The following is a 22,203-nucleotide window of genomic DNA, read 5'->3' as shown; positions in this document are numbered from 1 at the left end:
AGGCGTTCATTTTATTTTTTTTTTTTTTCTTTCTCTCCAGAGCGAGACGTTGTTGTTGTTGTAATGCTCTCTCTCTCTCTCTCTTTCTCTCTCTCTCTCCCTCTCTCTCTCTTATAAATGAATATACACAATTTTCTTTGAGATAATATTTTACACGAGGAATGTATAATTCCTCAAAGTAAACAAAAAAAACAGCTTATGATTATTAGAAAAATAGGTTTATTAGTAAGATAAAACATACGCACTATTCTTGGAGATATATTTAGCGTGGAGAATGTAAAGTTACAAGGAGAATGTCATTCCCCTGGGTTAAAATTTAGTGGATGATAATCCCCCCCCCCCACCCCCCCACCACCACCCCCCCCCAAAAAAAAAAAAGAAAAAAAAAAAAAGAAAACGGAGGATTGAAGCCTCTTTCGAAGCCATTCACGTATAAGAAACCACATTTCCCGGCTAAGGAAGGAATAAGAATGGAAAGCGTGTTCAGTGCTTCCGTATTCACGACAGCGTGTGTGTGAGAGAGAGAGAGACAGAGAAATGTTCGTGAGTTATACATTATTTTTTGTCTATTCATTTATTTAATTTTTTCATTTCCAGAGAGAGAGAGAGAGAGAGATATTCGTGTGTTATACATTATTTTTGTGCTTATTCATTTTCTTTATCATTCTCATTTCCGAGAAAAGAGAGAGAGAGAGAGAAAGTTCGTAAGTCATACATTATTTTTTTGCCATTCCATTCTGTATTATTCTCATTTCCAGAAGAGAGAGAGAGAGAGAGAGAGAGGGGGGGGGGGGGGGGGAAGCTATCACAGCTATAATAGCTTTTGAATTTCCTCTTTGGAGATTTGTGCCATTTCTTTCATTTTATTTTTTTACTTAACTTTTTTTTTTCTTTCACGCCGCGTTACTTGATCACAAAGGCCCGGAATAAGGACCTTTGAAGGCCATTTAAGGGGAAAAAGTGATCGGGAAGTGTACTGATCTGAAATAAACCTCATTTCGCAAAAGCTCTGAGAGATTCGTGTAAGGCGTCTTATATTAATTTCATAGACAATTTCTTGACAATCAATTACAGTCTCTTCTTGAAGTTAAGATTTTTTTAAAAAATGAGTAGACAAACGATTTAATTAATATTCTCAATCTCTCTCTCTGTCTGTCTGTCTGTCTCTCCTCTCTCTACTCTCTCTTGGAAATGAGAATATAAAAAAAAATGAATGAACGAAAAAAAAAAAGTGTAAGCCAAAAACCTCTCTCTCTCTCTCTCTCTCTCTCTCTCTCTCTCTCTCTCTCTCTCTCTCTCTCTCTCTCTCTCTCTCTGGGGGAAATTCGCGAAACAAATAGCTTCCATTTCCTTCTCGAGTTTCTTTAAGTTTCATTTTCTGCGTCTCTTATGTCACCCTAAATCCTTGTCTCCCGCCACTTTACTTTATTTTTCTTGTGTGCTATTTTTTTTTTTCGTCGTAAATCCTTGCCTTACTCTACTTTATTTTTTTTTTCGTCGTAAATCCTTGTCTTATTGTACTTTATTTTATTATTTCTTATTCTTTTTATTTCGTCCTGTATCCTTGTCTTATTCTACTTTCATTAAAGTAAAAAAAAAAAATTTTGTCTTATTGTATTTTATTTTATCATTTCTTATTGTTTTGATGTCGTCCTAAATCCTTGTCTTATTCCACTTTCATTTAATTTAAAAACAATTGTTTTTATTTCTCCCAAATACCTCGTCATGTTCCACTCTATTGTTTTATATCAACCTATATCCTTGTCTGACTCCACGTTCATTTAATTACAAAACAAATTTTTTAATTTGTTGTTGTATCTTCTTACGTTCACAATTTTTTTATATCCATTTCTTACCTATTTACATTCAGTTCTTGGCTTTCTTAGAAATATATATTTATCTCTTCTGGTTTAACCAAGGAATCCTCTATTTTGTTTCGCCAAGGGGTGGGTTAGTCTGATAAACTATAAAATTTAATTAAACAGTTCAAATAGTCAATTAGAAACTATAGAATTTAATTAAACAGTTCAAATAGTCAATTAGAAACTATAAAAAAAATAAAAAAAAAAAATACAATTCAAATAGTCAATTAGAAACTATAACATTTAATTAAATAGTTCAAATAGTTAATTAGCAAATTATATAGATTTTTAATATACAGTTCAACAAATAGTCAGTTAGAAACTGATGCATCAAGCAAACAAAAAGGAACACAGTCCTATTATTGTAATATATTTAGGAAGCATATGTATGTTTGTATATTATGACACCAGAATTGCTTCATATTTCTTGCATTTGGATCTAAGGCATATCCAAAAAAAAGTGACGAGGTCATTGTTGCTATATAATATACTATATATATATATATATAAATATATATATATTATATATATATATATATATCTATATATATATATCTATATATATATATAGATATATATCATATATATATATCTATATATATATATATATATCTATATATATATATCTATATATATATAGATATATATATATAGATATATATCATTCAAGCTACAAATGTCCTTTAATATCTAAATTCACTTTACCTCCCAAATGATATATTTTCATATATGTACCGAAGGGGAATTTTTTAATTGATAATAATTTCGTCCCCCCATGGATCGAACCACCGTCCAAGTGGACCTGGGGACGAAATCAGGCAACAGTCCAGTGACCGCTATCCAATCAGCAACAGAGGACGCTCTGTTTGGCTGACTTGGATAGCGTCACTGACTGTACCTGATTTCGTCCCCGGTCCAACTTGGACGGTGGGGGTTCGATCCCATGGGGGGACGAAATTATTATCAATTAAAAAATTCCCCTTCGGTACATATATGAAATATATCATTTGGGAGGTAAAGTGAATTTAGATATTAAAGGACATTTGTAGCTTGAATTGATATATAAATGGATCACGGTTCGATGTGATAATTATTCATATATAGATATATATATATATATATATATATATATATATATATATATATATATATATATATAGATAGATAGAGAGAGAGAGAGAACCTCCCCCTGAGACCTGTACCGCGGCTCATTGAGATTGCCCTCACCTCAGCTAGGACTAATAACGAAGAAGGCAGGTAGGAAGGGTGGGGGACATGGGAAAGAGAGAGAGAGAGAGAGGATCTCTATCAAAGCCGGGTGCCATTTGAAGTTAATAGGGCGTCAAAAGAGAGGAGGAGGAAAGGTCTTTGAATGGAGATTTTAATTTTAGATTTAGATTTAGAAAGCGATGACTCCGATAATGACGAACTTGGTAATCAAGAAGCAAATGATTCTGGCGAACGGTAAACACGATGGCTTTGATAATGACTTCAATAATGACTTTAATAATGACGCTGGACATCAAGAAATATGTGAGTGAGAGGGGGAGGCGCTTGAGAATGGATGTGTTAAACGAAGGGTTCTTTTGGAGTTTGTAAATGGTGTAGATGATGGTTATCAGGAGAGATCTGAAATACTGGGATGCAGAAATGTCACTCATATTCGCTTCTGAACTTAAGTGCACGCTATGGTGGGTTGTTCTCTTATATTGTAATAATATAATAATAATAATAATAATAATAATACATTTATCTAATAATAGAAAATAATAATAATTGTAAATAATGACAATAATTATAAAAACCTTTAGATGGTAATAATAATAATAATAATAATAATAATAAATAATAATAATAATAATAATAATAATAATAATAATAATAATAATAATAAATAATAGTATTTTGGGATAAGACCCTCTTTTAAACAAATTCTGTTGAATAAAATGGCAGAATTCAGCGAATTAATCTTATATTTTATCTCTTTTCTATTTTTCTTATCGCTGAGCCGGAAAAGCCAGTAATAACAAAAAAATAGAAAAGATATATATCAGATTAATTGGCTGACTTCTGCCATTTTTTTCAACAGAATAATAATAATAATAATAATAATAATAATAATAATAATAATAATAATAATAATAATTAATTATTATTATTATTATTATTATTATTATATTATTATTATTATTATTATTATTATTATATTACACTACTAATACTAACACTACTACTACTACTACTACTACTATATATAATAATAAGAATAATAATAGTAATAATAAATGAATACCTTGACCAATAATATTATGAATAAATGATATTACACTGTCTTTCCACCAACACTGAATTCGAAGATGATAAATACATTTCTGGCTCAGAAAAATGAACTTGTTTCGAGAATTCTCACTAAATTCTCGAGACGACAACCTTTACTGGGCTGAATCAATTCCCCCTAAATGTAACCCATAACTCTCTCTCTCTCTCTCTCTCTCTCTCAGTATTTTTCTCATACATCTTTTCCTTTTGATTGAATTTTTGATTGAAATCATACACCTCACTGGAGGTCCTTTGTTATTATTATTAGTGATTATTATTATTATTATTATTATTATTTGAATTATTATTATTATTTGAAGTATTATTATTATTATTATTATTTGAAGTATTTCTATGTCGTATGTTGAGGCTTATACTGGACGTCTTTTAGAATATATTCAATAAAAATTTGAAGATTTTGACTCAATTGAAAAAAATAATTAACAGTTTGAATGTGATAGACATACATGCCAAGGAAAAAATTATTGCAGTCTCTCTCTCTTTCTCTCTCTCTCTCTGGCATCACATCAGCTACAGTGATCTTGATAAACATACAAAAAATGAGGAAGATTTAACATATTTTTAGAAACTTCACACAAGAGAACGATGGCGTAATATCACGACCAAAGTGGCTACCTCTTAAACTTTTAATTGGAGCGTAGTTTCGTCCCCGTTGGGGGCGGCCGGGGTTAGGCGGGATCCTAGGAGCGGCTAAAGTTTTGGGGGAAGCAATCCTTTCATAATCCTGTAGGATAGGAGGGCTGTTAGGATGTCATGTCATGGTGGAAAGGTCCTTGCTGATATCTAGGAGTTTTGTTGTGGTTATAAGTGCGAAGTAGGATTATAGTTTTTTTTTTTTTTTTTTTGTGCTGACCAAATTCATTGTTTTTGTCTTTATTATTTTTATTTATTTGTTTTTTTTAGTTTTTTTATACTGGTTTTTATTATTTTTATTTTATTTTATTTTTAAATTTACTTTTTTCATTTTTCTTATTTTGTAATTGATCTATTTTTATTATTTTCTTTTTATCTCAACAAAAGATAATATCAGAGATCTGACCAGAATGAAATAAATTGTGAGCGTAAGCAAGATCACGAACACATTTTTTTTTTATTTATTTATGCAAAACTCATTTCTTTGATTTTCCGTAGCTGCATTTATGAAATATTGTCCTCTTTTTATCCACTTTAGTGTACATACAACACGCACTTAAACAACACACTATATATATATATATATATATATATATATATATATATATATATGCATGTATATATGAAATACATAAAAACGAGTATAGTATATATATATATGATATATATAATATATATATATATATATTATATATATATATGTGGGTGGGTGTGTGTGTGTGTGTGTGTTTTGTGCGTTTAATGAATTTACTTTTTATCTATTTATTATGAGCCTAAATATTTGCAATGCTAAATGTTCTTCGTGAATGATGTAATCCACACTAAGAATGAGACCATAAAGACTCCGTCTAACCCCTATTACTTATTTGGAATCTTGGCGCATCATTGGAATTTTAAATGATTAGTTTACTAAAAATTTGAAATTTAAGGTAATCGATACCTATACTGTAAACTATTCTGTATTATGTATTGTATACGTGAGGAATTAGACAGAAAAGGTTTTGACGGTCGGTATGTAATAAAGTTAAATAATTATCAATGTACTCGAATTTTTTGTTAATATCTCTTTTCATGTTGATATATTTAACGTTGAAGTTACAATCATCTGAGAATTTTTAAAAATTTGACCTAGAATGTCTTCCTGTAATTTGGTGTTGTTTCAAAATAAAAGGTAAATTGGTTTATATTTTCGCTTACTCGGGGAGTAAGCCAACAAACTACTTTGTTGCTTTTGTTGTTGTTCTTGTTGGGGATAGGAAAGGTCTATGGAAGAGCCTAAAAAGATCTGAAAAAGGTGTTTCGCGTTGATTTAAAGATTCAGGAATTTTGGGGTTGGATATTTATGATTTATTTATTAGAATGAAAGTGTAACAAATAAATAATGTCCATATTAAACAGTACAGAAAAATTATTTCAAGTAAAAAATAGCTTTTTTATTTTAATTTTGGTTGGTGAAACAACACTATTTCACTGTAGATTTTACCACATGCCTCGAGATAGCTGGAGGTCGGATCACGCCTTGTGATATCCTTTAAATTAAAGGCAACAGAAATTAAATTCATATTAAACGACGGAAACAGAAATAGATCTTAGTTTTCATCTACATTTACCAGACGACTCTTCAGTTCTGCATAGTCTTCTTGGCGCTTTATAACGCAGATTGAAAATCAATTCAGATATCCCCAAGATCTCAGCTTTCCCTGTTGTCTGGGTCGTCATTCATAAATGCATCAGGTGCTTTGCCCAAGAACCGTTTCCTAATACATTGACGCAAAAACTTTTATTGCTGTCATGCGATCCAGCTACGAGTTTGAATATACATATATCCGAAATAAACTTGCTCAATGTACCTACCATCCGCTTACGAGTTTCTTTCATCATACACGCTTCGGTCACAGATGTATTTGCGTGTATGAATAAATGAAGGTGTGTAATTGAATATGCAGACCTGTATGTCAGAAAATGCTGGGGTCCCTTTGGGCAATAGATGCTATTCCATCATTCAACTCTCCCTCGTAGTGCCAGTGCCGTCAGTGCACCTCTTGCGGTGCGCTGTAGGCATTGAGGTTTGTTGCAGCGTCCCTTCGGACCCTAGCTGCAACCCCTTTCATTTCTTTCACTGTACCTCCGTTCATATTCTCTTTTTTCCCCTCTCACTTTCTTGATTCATGGTGTAACTGCTTTGAGGTTTTCCTTTCAAACCTTTTCAAATTCAGTTTCCGTTTCAGCGCTGAGTGACCTCTTAGGTCTCAGGGCTTGGCCTTTGGCCTAAATTCTATATTCTATTCTTTCATTCAACTCTCCAGCTTCTGAAATGTTGTGGTGATTCTCTTTTAAAGAAACCAGACCCTCCTTCTATAAGCTCTTATCAGTAATGCCTCTCACGAAATACTTTGCTTTCCTGTTTTAAGGGATTATACTATTCTAGCAACTTTGTTTTCCTGTTTCAAGGGATTATAGCATCATAAAAATGGAACGTAGTTCGATGAAAAAGAACACAGAGAACTTAAACCAAAGCATTTTGATTCCAAACTTAATCTGCTTAGCTACGGAAATCAAATTTTCAGAAGCCATGCCACAAAATCTCCTCAGAATAGATTAAATGTTATGAAGTGGAGTGAAAGGCATTTAAAACAAACAGACAGAGAGAGAAGTTCATTTTGAAGGATAACGCGAAATTAAAATGTCAAGGGTCAGACGTGGAATTGGAGATGTAATCCAGCTTTCCGAAGTGGACGATTGTTGATGAAAATGTGCCTTCATATCGTTCATTATTGTGATAGCGCCGTATGGGGGAGGCGGGATGCGGGATAGCGCCGTATGGGGGAGGCGGCCGCGGGTTGCGGCGGGAATAGCACCGTATGGCGGAGGCCGCGGGATAGCGCCGTCAGTGCACCTCACGTGACGCTCTATATAAAAGGAATTCATTTCAGTACAAGAGACAGTGTGACCCAGTGTCCTAAAAGACCGACAACCAAGAAATTCAGTCTTCCCTTCAGACATGGCCAAATTCGGTTTGCACCTCTCCTACTACTTTGTTTTTTTTCATCTGTCCATCCGCCAGTGGTGTTTTTTGTATGGTAACACTGCGTCCCGGGCTTGAAATAGTTACGCTGTGTAAGTTTTAGGTAAATAAAGGATATCTGGCTTGTACATTTGCAACTGAAAGTGTTTTAATAATTTACTGTATGCGAATTACACCGTTAATATTCGAAATAGAATATTGTTATTATTGTCGAATGTAAGCTGCCTTTTCGGGTGGCGAAATGGAACAGCCAGACGCAAATTCCATCAAACAGATGCTAAACCAAGTTACGTCATATCGTATCTGGCTGAAACGCACTTTATAAAAATTAACAGTACATACTGGTATACTTACGTACAATGAAGTAATACGTTGACATCTTGCCGTAGTGAACAGCGAGAGAAGCAATTTTCCCGCCACTGCGTCTGGCTGTTCCATTCGCCACCCCGAAAAGGGAGCTCACATTCAACAATAATAACAATAACCTATTTCGAATATTAATGGTGTAATTCGCATACAGTAAATTATTAAAACACTTTTCAGTTGCAAATGTACACCCAAATCCTTTTATTTTACCTAAAACTCACACGTAGCGTAACTATTTTTAAAGCCCGGGACGCAGTGTTACCATACAAAAAACCCCACAGCCGGATGGACAGATGAAAAAAAAACAGAGAGTATAGACAGGATAACTTCCCAACTTCAGTTTCCTTCAGACGGATGCAACAACAACTTTCGAAATGTCAATTTCACCGTTATTTCCCTCCCTCTGTCTCGTTCTGGGATATTTCCGCGTCCTTCTTTCAAGGGGCTTAACTTAGCGTGTTTTTCGTCTGTCCTGTGATGGGTGCTATGTCTCAGAAGCCAATATCAGTGAAGGGAATATATGAAGGCGAAACTTTTCTGAAGAGTATGCTCTATGGATGAGATCAAAGAAAGGAGAAAAACAATGCGTAGAATATGGAACAGGAAGTCTAGAGAGAGAATCGTTCGTTCGTTAACTTCGTACCACGACGAGAGGAATTCTCTCTCTCTCCTCTCTCTCTCATCCTCTCTCTCTCTTCTCTCTCTCTCTCTCTCCGCCTCCTCTCGCTTTTTGACCTTTGACAAACAATTTCATGAGAAATTCGAAAGATTTTTGAGATTCTCGGAGGTTGAAGCTTTCGTCCCTCGTCTGAAACCAGACTTTGACAAAGCTCGTGGCTTCTGGTACGGACTGGAGTAGCTGTCTGCAGAGGAAGCGATTTATTTATTTATGCAGTCGAGTTCATCTGACACACACACACACACACACACACACACACACCACACACACAAAACACACACAGGAGAGAAAAGATGGGAAGTTATGTTTGCTCACAGGGAACGACGGGTAAAGAATATTCTGAGTTATTCGTGCAATATTTTATCTTTTTTATTTAATTACATATTTTTAATCTTTTTTATTTTATTTAAATATATATAGTATATATATATATATATATATATATATACTATATGTTACGCAAAATGTGGATAATTGCCAAATGTGTACATTTTGCAATTAATTTTGCCTATTGTGTACAATTTGCAGCGCTTGGTGCCTGCAAATTGTACACAATAGGCAAAATTAATTGCAAAATGTACACATTTGGCAATTATCTACATTTTTGCGTAACACACACACACACACACACACACACACATATATATATATATATATATATATATATATATATATATATTATAATATATATATATATATATATATATATATATATTTAAGTATTTCTTGCATTTATTTTAACGATAAATAAGACGTTTTCCTTCTGTACGCCTCTACAATCTTTTTACTCTCATTTCCCTCCCAACGCTGAATGACAACCCCCCCCCCCTCTTCTCTCTCTCTCTCTCTCTCTCTCTCTTTGGGGGGGGGTGTGCCTTTGTGTAACGCAAGAAACTGCATCGGTGCTGATAAAGTGTTATCGCCCCGTGAGAGCATTGCAATAAAACAGCTTCCTGCCCCTTCAGAGTTATTGCAGAAGAAGAAGAATGCTAAAGGCATTGGGTTGTTTGGGACGTACCGAACGATTGTGTCTCAATAATATATGGCTTTATTACCCCTGGTGACAGACAGCAGAGAGGATTTATGTTTAGCTCCTGGTTAGCAGTCCCTGAGACTTTTCGTTTTCTTTCATTCCTGTAGTTTTGTTCATGTTGATAGAAAACGGCGCGTCTTTATATATATGCTTCTTCTTTTGTTGTAAAGAAGGGAATATAGGGAATATTCTTTACTTCTCGTTGTTTTGCTTTTGTTGACAGAAAACTGCCTATTATTATATATATATATATATATATATATATTATATATATATATATATATATATATGATATATATATATATATATTTTCTTATCATGATGTTTGAATGGAATAGTGAATTTGCTGAAGAGTCCATGCGATTACGTTTGTCTTGACGAAGAAAACGGGCGTTCCTTGATCAGCGCAGGGTAGATATTTTGTGATAGAAGGTGTTTGCCTCTGGAATTCGGAGGGAGGGTGGGTTACAAAGGAAGAGGGGCCTTCAGAAAAAAAAAGACGGTCCTTGTATATGCTTTGTGTCGAGGAATAGAAGAAATTGAAGAGAAATAGAATAAAGCACTTGCAGAAGGGGAATATTTTATTATTAAATATTCAGTGTAACGGTACCAACGCATCCCATATGGTGGTAGCTACCATCATTGCACCTCATGCGGTGCACTGTAAGCATTTACTTTAGGTTCTTTGCGGCGTCCCTTCGGCCCCTAGCTGCAACCCTTTTCATTACCTTTACTGTACCTCCGTTCATATTATCTTTCTCCCATCATATGGCAAACTGTGAGGGTTTTCCTTCCTGTTACACCTATATGACCTCCTTCACTCTCAATTTCCCTTGCAGCGCTGAGTGACCTCATAGGTCCGGGCGTTTGACCTTTGGCCTAAATTTTAGTATATTCCAGTTCCAATTCCAGTACCAAAGCATACTGGAATTACCAATCATGGCAATTCCAGGTAAGACTTAAAAAGCAAAAATATCCTTCTCAATTAAGGATTGATTGACATCACGTCTTCCCTGGAATCGTCCAGATCTCTTTCAGGGTAACATGGAATTCAAGATCTTCTTTCCACAAGCTATACGTAACAAAATTCCAAGGTAAAGTCGGTTGTTATGGTAACACGGAACGTCTGCAATGCCCCCCCACCACCACCCACTGAGCCCCTGAGACTTGTGGTTGTTGGCTAGAAAGGAAAATAAAAATTTAATTATTATCTTTGAGTTGGGATCCATGTAGGAGAGAATGTTGGTTGAAGAAAGATCGAAATTTATGGGGAAGGGTCGAAAATTCGCGAGAAATGAACGCAACATTGTGTCACGATCGAAAAGTTGCGAAAAATGATCGGGGGGTCGTGAGAAATGTACGTAAAGGTGTGGAGATGATGTAAAATGGGCGAGAATTTAAGGAATTGTCAGAAATGAGCGAAAACTTGGTAAAACTTTAAAAGATCTGTGAGAGCCGATAAACAAAACAAAAGAAAATAAACATCGAAAACTTATGTAAAACGACCGAAAACATGAGAAAATTGAAAATATGAAAAACATCGAAAACATATGATAAACGATTGTAAACCCGAGAGACGACCTGAAACTTATGAAAAATGATCGAAAACTTGTGGAAAACAATGGGAAAATTATGAAAAACTATCAAAAACTTGTGATAAACCCTTGTAAACTCCAGAAAAAAAAAAAAACGGTCGAAAACTTGAGAAAAAATCGAAAACTTATGGGAAACAATGTAAAAGTTATGAAAAACTATCGAAAACTTGTGAAAAGCGCTCGTAAACTTATGAAAAACGATTGAAAACTTATGAAAAACGATCAAACACTTATGAAAACCCGAACGGAAATTTGTAAAACCGATCGAAAAAACTTATGAGAAACGATCGACAAAATGAAAAAAAGATCGAAAACTTATGAAAAACGATCAAAAGCTAATGAAAACTGGTCGAAAACTAATGGAAAACGACCGAAACCTTGTGAGAAACGGCATCTCGAGGGGAAACTTCGAAAAGGCAAAAAGTAAAGGCACAGAGCGATCCCGGCTTGGTGAGGTAGAGAGAGAGAGAAAGCGGAGTGATGGAAAGCAGATATTGAAAGCTAACGGTGAAACCGGTTGGATGGGGCGATACAACAGCAGTTAAAAGACGTTTGAACAGGCAAAGAATCGAAGTGTAGGACGATTAGATGGGTGGGATATGGAAGGGAAAAGTTGCGACGAAACGGTGGTGGAGGGTGTGTTCTCTTTACCAATACACAATGCACGTATAGACTTTTTAGAACGGTGTGGGGTTCTGCGTAATGGGCCATAGAGAAAGTTCGGATAACGTACATAGAGATAACTAGAAATGATATAAGGAATATTCATTCGAATATTAAATGATAGATAGGTCTATAAAGATACGTATTTGACGAATGTACATATTTACCGTCAAATTACTCATTATTACAGGGGTCAAAATATTTAGTAAATATGACAAAATGTCAGAACGTTTAATATAAATATTAATATATATATATATATTATATATATATATAATATAATATATATATATATATATATATATATATATATATTATGTGTTTGTTGACTGGTGATAGCGGATGTGATGAGTATGACATTCTTTGAAACGTAGATGTCATCATTTTGACTCTCAGTGGAAACAGAGGCCTAAAGGACAAGACTCAGCATCAACTTCGAAAATGTTGACGCAACCTCCTTGGATGGCACGATGTCGAAGGTCGCTGCCTAAGCAGAACAGACAACGTCCTATGCCCGTAAAAGGAAAGGGGAAGCAGATATGCTTTTAGAATTGGTGGGACGTCATTTGTTTGGAGTTTGGAGTGGTCTTTATGAGCTTTGTTTGTTTGTTTGTAGGTGCTTTTACGTTGCATGGAACCAGTGGTTATTCAGCAACGGGACTAACGGCTTTACGTGACTTCCGAACCACGTCGAGAGTGAACTTCTATCACCAGAAATACGCATCTCTCAATCCTCAATGGAATGGCCGAGAATCGAACCCGCGACCACCGAGGTGGGACGCCAACACCATGCCAACCACGCCATTGAGGCGCTTCTTGAATTCGTGCTTGCGTACGTGCTAGCTATTCCCCTACATAATGGGAGGGTAAGATAACTAAGATGGAGAATTATACGAAGTCGGCAAAGGGGCAAGATGGCTCCTTTGAGTGTAATTTTAATCAGTGTGGTGGCATTTTTGGCGTTGGACTGGGTAAAGGGGCATACTTACTTTTAAGCCCAGGTGTGGATTGTCTTTGTATTTTGAATATTTGTTTTAGAGATGTTCTATTCCTTGTGACCTCTTGATATATGTCATTTTGATTGACTTATGTGGATGTCTTTCTCTGTCTATCTCCAGACGGATCTGGTGGGAACTTATTTGATAATGGGAACTTATTTGATAATGGGAACTTAACTGTGGGTTATTTGAGTTATTTGGATTCTTGAACTTAACCTTTCAGTTAACATTTTGTTAAAAGCCTTTGTTCTTAAATAAATGTATTTTTGTAGTTCACGAGTCTGATTTAGTTACCTTAGGTAATTGTGTAAGATTGGTTAAGAGAGAGAGAGATAGAAAACGAATGTCACCTCAGTGTCTTACTGCTCTAAGACCATGCTACCAAAACGCCTCGATCAGGTAAGCTTTGCATCATTTCCTCCTCTTTGAGGAAAGATGTAACATAGATAAAAGCGTGTGTGTTTGTGTTGTAATTTTTTCTTTCATTTCCATAAAGTCTTTTTCCTGGAACTTTCTTCACCTTCTTCTCCTCTTCTTCTTATTCGTCGAAAGCCTTATTTTTCAACCGTTAACCTCCTTTATCCAACCATTCTTCTTCTTTATAAAAACAATTCCGACCGAAGCGTGCGTTCGAACTCACTCAGGATACCTGCCGGGGAACATCTCAATCTCTCTCCTTCGTCTCACCTCCTTCTCTTCCTCTCTCCTCTTTTTTTATCTCTAGTCGGAGGCCACTTAACCTGATCTTGAATCCGGAATGGAGGGAATAATGAAACGGACGAAAGATTCCTTTCTTTGCTCCCGTGTCAAGGAGAGGATTCAATCGATGTTTTCCAGCCTCCGATCTTTTCTCGCGATCAGATGTTGTCGGTGTCGGGGAAACGAAACGATAAGAGACTGAGTAATGGGATTAGAGATTTCATCGTCGAGTCGCATCGTCTTTTGTGCCAATAACGATTTCCTTTTCGCTGGCTTCATTTGCGTAATTTTAATTTTGACCGATCCTTCCCCCCCCCCCCCTCTCATTCCCTCGCCCCCAACTTCTCCTTGTGGAGGCGGGATTACAAAGGCACTGAGACTGACAGCGCATGCGCGAGCGTACCTGCAACGCCTGATATCATTAGACCTATGTGCTTTAAATCAAGATTTCCGTCAATTCAAGGACAATTTTAGAATGTTAGGGCTCAGGAACACCCCTGTCCAACTACGGGAATCCCCCCCCCCCCCCACCCCCCCCCCCCCCACCCCTACATACCCCCCTCCAGTAGTTAGCAAGGAAAAGTGACGAGGTCTCTAGCTTTGAAAATATCCAAGGAATGGTTGCCCGTTGATGACCTGGATTCCAGTGGATCAGAGCGAGAAGAAGAAGAGCTGGGTTTGTTTACATTAATTCTCGGCGGATTAAGCGACGAGAACATTTTAATACCCGTCGTAATGGAAGTGGAATAAAGCGTGCTATTTCTACTGTCTTCCTAATGGAAATCTAATGCCGGGTATTATTTTTAGTGACAGCAGGGGAGCGTTCGGTCATTTTTTATTATGAATTATTTTTGTCTTCCATTGAAAGTGAGAAAGAGTAAACATAACAGAAGAGGGCAGCTCTACTGTTTAGCGTTGATAGTGACTGTGCGATATCACGAAGGAGTTTCAAACTCCCTACAAACCATTTTCTTAGAAATATTCTCTCTCTCTCTCTCTCTCTCTCTCTCTCTCTCTCTCTCTCTCTCTCTCTCTCTCTCTTTCCTGTTCCTATTACCATTTTGAAAAAGAGAATCTCTCTTACTATTTAAAAAGTCTCTCTCTCTCTCTCTCTCTCTCTCTCTCTCTCTCTCTCTCGTCCCTATTACCGTTCTGAAAAGGGAGAGATTCAACGAAGACCATACGAGTAAAAATAGGCCAAAATAGCTCATATTCTTCCACATTTCATGATAAACACTTCCGGGACCTCGTTATGGGAGCTTAGGTGGTTCCACGACGCTCAAAGATTTCGGTTAATGAGTCAACGTTGCGGAACCACTACCGTTGTTGGCAGTTATTTCTCGTCGGCCCCTTTGATGCTGGCTGAATTAGGCCTTGGTAATAAAAAGACCACCGCTTCCCAGTAGCTCAACGTACAGTTTTTTTCTCTCTCTTTATTTTTTTATACACAACATCGTTCTGAACCTAAAGAGAAGTGTATATAAGGGGGAAAAAACTCAGTAGATCAACGCAAAGTTGTTTTTTTATTTACAGGAAGGAGGAAGGTTTAAAAAAAAAAAAAACCGGTAGATCAACGTAAAAGTTTTTTAGCATTTTTTTTTTATACATGCAGCATTCTAAAGTGAGGTGTCTGTTAGGAAAAGTATATTTACAGGAAAAAGGAAGGTTTAAAAAATTAGGAAAAAAAATAAAAATAATAAAAACTCCGTAGATCGACGTACAGTTTTATTCAAGAATTTTTTTATTTACACATTCGGCTTTCTTAAGTGCGGTGTCTGTAAGGAAAAGTATATTTACAGGTGGTAGGAAGGTTAAAAAAAACAAAAAAACATACACACACACAAAACAGTAGATCGACGTACAATTTTTTTTTTTAAAGATTTTTTTCAAGATTTTTTTTTTAAGGATTCGACGTTTTATAGCGAGATGTCTGTAAAGGAAAGTATGATTACAGGAGGGGGGGAGAGGGGCGGCGAAAGTGTAAAGCGTTGAAATCTTGGAGTAAATAAGAACGTATTCCCAGGGCGAATCGTTATATGGGATTTCCTAAGACAGCCACGAGAAGACGTTTCTTGATTTTGTCTCCAAATTTCTGGGTGGATTCCCAAATTCTTCCGTGGCAGATTCCAGGGATGGTTGGTGGCATTGGTAATTCTATAATAATCTCAAAATTTAATTGTATTTATGTATTTAATGCATATTTTCATTTATAACGATTATTTTACTATGTAAATTAAGCAACGGAGCTGTGAGCTCTCTTGGATAATAAGGTGCATTGGTAATTCTATAATAATCAAAAAGATTTAATTCTATTTATGTATTTAATGCATATTTTCATTTATTAAACGATTTTATTATTTTTATGATGTGAATTAAGCTACGGAACTGTGAGCTCTATTGGATTATGAGACTTTTTCTTAATTTGTCTAAGTGAATGTAATACTTTCAAATTTCAATTACGTTAGACCAAAACCGCATACATAAGCCTGCTCTCTTATGTAATTAATGTCTCCAGGATGAACACCTTAACCCAACATATCTTGGCCTGCCACCTCGGTGGCCGCAAGTTCGATTCTCGGGCATTCCACTGACGGGTTAGAGGTGTGTATTTCTGGTGATAGAAGTTCACTCTCGACGTGGTTCGAAAGTCACGCAAAGCCGTTGGTCCCGATGCTGAATAACCTCTGGTTCCATGCAACGTAAAAACACCATACAAACAAAACAATTAACCCAACATTACTACCACATATGAATCCGAAGCCAACGACTCTGGCAAGAAATCGAACGAGGATGATCGTTCCCCTGATGTCAATTAGTCGGTATCACTTCGTTTGCTCCTCCTGTTATCATTTACTCGGGGAGTAAGCCTACAAACTACTGTTGTTGTTGTTGTTGTTGTTGTTCTTGTTAAGAGGGGTAGGAAAGCCCACAAATGTCTGAAAAAAAAAGTGTTTCGCGTTGAGTTAAAGAGACGGGAATTTTAGTGATAGGATATTTATGATTTATTTATAGATTGAAAATGTAAAAAAAAAATAATGCGCATGTTAAACAGTACAGAATAATTATTTCTAATCAAATATAGATTTATTTATTAGAATGAAAATATAAAAAAAAATATTGCGCATGTTAAACAATAATTTCTAATAAAATATAGCGTATTTATTTTAAAATTTCGTTGGTGAAACAACGCGCTATCTGAACATGCAGACTTTAGCGCACGCCCAGAGTAAGCTGGAGGTCAGATACGCCTTGTTTTGGTATTCACGGCCAGATCCAGCTCTGGAGTTCCTCTTCCTCCTCCTCCTCCTCTTCTTCTTCTTCTTCTTCTTCTTCTTCTCTTTCAACCGACAGAAAGAGGCGATAATTGGATCACAGATTTCATCGGTCTTATCGTCTTTTCGTATCGGGAGCGATTTTCTTCTTCTTACGCGAATCTGCATAATTTCGGGGACCCGCTTTATTTCGGGTGGGGGGGGAGGGGGGGGGGGGTGGGGGGGTGGCTGCGGTTGGTGTGTAGGTGGAGAAGGGGGCTAGGCCGAATGGTGTGTGAGGGGGGCATGATTGATCAGAATGGAACGTGATACGTCTTCTCTCTCTCTCTTCTCTCTCTATAATACTCCTCTCTTCTCTCTCTTTTAGGACAAGAAAACTGTATTTATGCAGAAGTAGAATGAAGTTCTCTTCTTAATTCTTTTCTTCTTCTTCGATGGTTTTCACTTGTTATCAACAGTTACAGTTGATATATATATATATTTACCAAATGAATAATGAGGAAATAACCTCATTACATATATATATATATATATATATATATATATATATATATATATATATATATATGTAATGAGGTTATTTTCCTCCATTTATATTATATATATATAATATATATATAGATTATATATATACTAGATATATTATATTATATATATATATATATATATAAACCTAAATGCTTATAATTCGTCCAACTTCTTATGAAACCTAAACAAAATTTCCTTACATTTGCTATTACTAGTACACATCTAAACTCCGCATTGTAGCTTTCAGTTTCCTTTTTTCTTAGTCAATAGGGAGTCGCCTGAACATCCCCAAATACACAGCGAATTACTCTATATAATTTAACTGCTTTCAGACTCCCGCTGCAGTTATCGTCACTCATAATCGGACCCGATTATCTGCGATCAATTTTTTATCGGGGTCAACAACAAATTGACACGCCCGGTAAGAATTTAATCCCAAGCCAATCATCAGTCAGACAATACGTTCGATCTCTCTCTCTCTCTCTCTCTCTCTCTCTCTCTCTCTCTCCTCGGGTCTCGTGTTTGGATGCTCATTAGCATAACACTGCAGGGTGTTAGGGATGGATAAACTCTGGGTGTAGATTCTAGGATTCATTTTTAGAGTGTACTTTTGACAGTATGTATTATCCTTTACACACACACACACACACACGCACATACGTATATCTCTCTCTCTTACTGTATATATATATATAATATATATATATATATATATATATATATATATATTTATTTATATGTAGCGTCTACTGGTCATTTTTGGCAGATACATAATTAATTGTAATAGCCACAATGCCCTCTTAACTTCTCAAATTCTATGTTTTTTTTTTTTTTTTTTATACGCTTGTTATTACAAAGCCTTGGGATCCAGCTTCAAAGAAATATGAAGAAATCATGATGTCCTGTAGTGGGAAACGAACCCGCGATACCACAGTCACGACGAGGTCACCTTGCCGACCTGACCACGAGAAGTTTAAGAGGGCATTGTGGCAATTACAACTACACACTTACACACATACATACATACATACATATATTAATTTTGTTACATTTCTCCTATTCGACGCCATTTGCAACAGAGGCATTGTGGGAATTCCTTACATCTAATGAAGAAAGAGAAGAGAGAGAGAGAGAGAGAGAGAGAGAGAGAGAGAGAGAGAGAGAGAGAGAGGGGGGGGGGGGTTGGAGTAGTAGGAGTTACTGCGTTTATTAACCTCATATCTGAAACTGATGACGGTGTACCGCTCCTTTGAAAACCTTAATAACGCGTTCATTTTGACCTCACAGATGTTGCTTTGTAAATTAGTGATACGCAAATCAGGCGGAATACTTGTGTGCTTTTGGATTCGTGGCGAATCATGGCTTGGATTCTCACGTTGATGTAGTGAGAATCTGTGCGTAGACTTCGTGATTCTATTTGAAGCAAGACTTCGCAATTCAACATCGCTGATTAGGGCTATTCTTGATGATTTGCTATTCAACAGAATCGATTCGTTTTGATTTGTTGTGAACCATAGTAGAAACTGTGTGATTTAACGTCTCTCTCTCTCTCTCTCTCTCTCTCTCTCAAAACAATATAGACGCACGTACACACACAAAAATTAGACTCGATTGGTTATGATTCCTTGTGAATCACGGTGAAAGCTTTGTGATTTAACGTGTACTGAGAACTCTCTCTCTCTCTCTCTCTCTCTCTCTCTCTCTCTCTCTCTCTCTCTCTCAAAAATACCCAGACAAGCCCACACACAGACGCTCATATCTCTCTCCATTCACAGCCAAGTACGACTCGCAGTCTTCCACAAAAAACTCGAAGGAAGAGGAAGCAATGGTTACTTTACGGAGCTCTGTGTAGTTAGAGGCTTGAAAAATTTATGAATCGAGATGTTTCTTGTTCCTTATTATTCATTAGACGTTTGAAAGGAAGGGAGATTGACTTTCCGTTAATTAGTGTGTGTGGAGGTGATTGTAGATTGAGATCGTACGTACGCTTTTTGGACGATTATATCTGCATATAATGCATTCTGTATGTTATATAGAAGACTAGAAAGAGAAAGAGAGAGAGAGAGAGTAGAGAGAGAGCGAGAGAGAGAGGAGAGGAGAGGAAGAGAGAGAGAGAGAACACTAACCACATCATACAGGTGACACCAACCACTCACATATACATGTATATGTATACATATATATATATATATATATATATATATATATATATATATATATATATATATATATATATATATATATATATATATCTATATATATATATATATATATATATATACAATTATAGTCTTTAGTACACAACTAATATGCACACCAAAATAAAAGTCTTTGACCTGAACTAATAAAAAAAAATATATTATAAACTAAAAATAAATCGTTGCTAATCTTCAGAAGAAAATTCCATATTATTATTATTCAGAAAATGAGCCCTATTCATATGGAACAAGTCCACCAAAGGGCCATTGACTTGAACTTCCAGCTTCCAAGGAATATTACGGTGTTCATTAGGACGACGTAAGTAAGGGGAGGTAAAGGGAAATACAGAAAGAAGAGATTTCGCCTGTTTAAAAAATAAAAAAGTAAATTTATAAATTAACAAATAGATATGAATGTATTACAATGCATCAAGCAGAAGAAAAGACAAAAGAACCTCCAAAAATATTCCCCGGAACTCGACGGGAGAAGAACACAGCCAAAGTTGTTTCTTTTCAAACTTTTAATTGGACGATTGGTTGACGGGGTTTGAAGAGGTTTTGGGGGGTTGGGGGGAAAGGGGTGAGAAAGGTGTTAGGTCCTACAAGAGGCTCAAGTTCATGGAAGCCTTTGTTAATCCTGTAGGAGGCACTACAGGGGCTGGAGCTCGTTAGTCGAGGGGAGCTTTGGCCTGGAAAGTTAGAAGGGGGGGGGGGGGGGAATATTGGATAGACCTTTGTTTGAGTATAGGAAACGGATATGAATTTGCTTGAATAATTTTTTTTATTCACCTCTAAGGCATTTTTTTTTAAATTAATTTCTTCATCATGAGGAATGGGGAACGGATATGATTTTGCTCAAACGAATTTTTTATTAGTTTCTTTTTCAACCTTGAGGCATATTTTTTTTTATGTCTTCTTCAGAGTGCTTGGGTCATGTTTTTTAGTTTTTAAAATGTTAAAATACATTCCATATATTATATAATTAAAATAATATATGAAATACATTACAATTATTATATTATTATATATATATGAGCCATTATATATAGATATATATATGAGCCATTATATATATATATATATATATATATATATATAAATACTATAATAATATATATATATATATTATTATATGACCCCGACCTAGGTCGCAAGGGTCTCTAAGTTACTGTGGGTCATGCAGAAATCAAACACTCAGTAATTATTAATGTAACACCGGTCTTATATTCTAATGAAGTTACACAAGGGCCGAGTGAAAATAAAACTAAATTCTAAAGGAAACTCCGAGTGTCAGACGAAGGACGGAAACCGACGGAGGGTAGCAAAGGGAATCGATCTGACGTCTTCCCTTACTCCTGAGCAAGGCGTAACTGCCCACCTCAAGGGAAGTGACTGACGCATTCGGCCTCCTCCTCAGTTCCTCTGTTCCCCACAAACCCCCGACGTTTTTCCTCCCGGATGTGATTGGCTCCGGCACATCTCCTTAGGCCTATTGACCTATGGGTGCCAATCTAGGTGACGCCAAATACCAATGAACTTTTTTGGGGGGACGCTGGGGGAGGGGATAGACGTTCTTTTTAATCTGAAAGAGAATGACCGGGACACCATGGGTAGTATGGGGACTTTAGAATGGTTTATATATATATATATATATATAATATATATATATATATATATATATATATAATATATATATATGATATATATAATAATTATATATATATATAATCAACGCAAGCCACCTCTGCTCAAAAAAATTATTATTAAATCATTTTCTGAAAAATTTGTTATCCAAAAAAGTAATTATTTAAGTACCAAGTAACCCCGACAGCAGGACTTTTTATCGAGAATATAAAAAGATAAAAAAACATCACCCTATTATATGACGTTTCTTGTCCACCGATTTAAATTATAGTTATTTTTCCAGCCGATTTAAAATTATATTATTTTCCAACATTTTGGAATTATTAGTTTGAGTCCATAAAAATGGCGCAAAGAAACGTCGACAGGTTGATGCTTTTATAAAGTTTGTGTTTTGCCTTTAATATCGAACGTTATATTCCGATATTGCATCTGTCTCTACTACAAAGCTATTCTTTAGTATCTCAAATGCATCTGTAGCCACGTTACACGCTAGTTATGAATGATAAACATGTAAAAACACTGATAGGTGAAAATGGTTACAAGTATTCGTAAGAATAACAATTTTCTAAAGCCACATATTATGAAGATTTTCTTTGGTAGATTTATTATTTATAAAAAGAATAAGTTTATATTTGTTGTGAAGTCATGATAAACCTTTTAACTTTACT

The sequence above is a fragment of the Macrobrachium nipponense genome, chromosome 45 (assembly GCF_015104395.2).
Source record: "Macrobrachium nipponense isolate FS-2020 chromosome 45, ASM1510439v2, whole genome shotgun sequence".
In the NCBI taxonomy this organism is placed as follows: Eukaryota; Metazoa; Arthropoda; class Malacostraca; order Decapoda; family Palaemonidae; genus Macrobrachium; species Macrobrachium nipponense.
The sequence above is the reverse complement of the archived record's forward strand: the minus strand, read 5'-3'. Positions refer to the sequence as shown.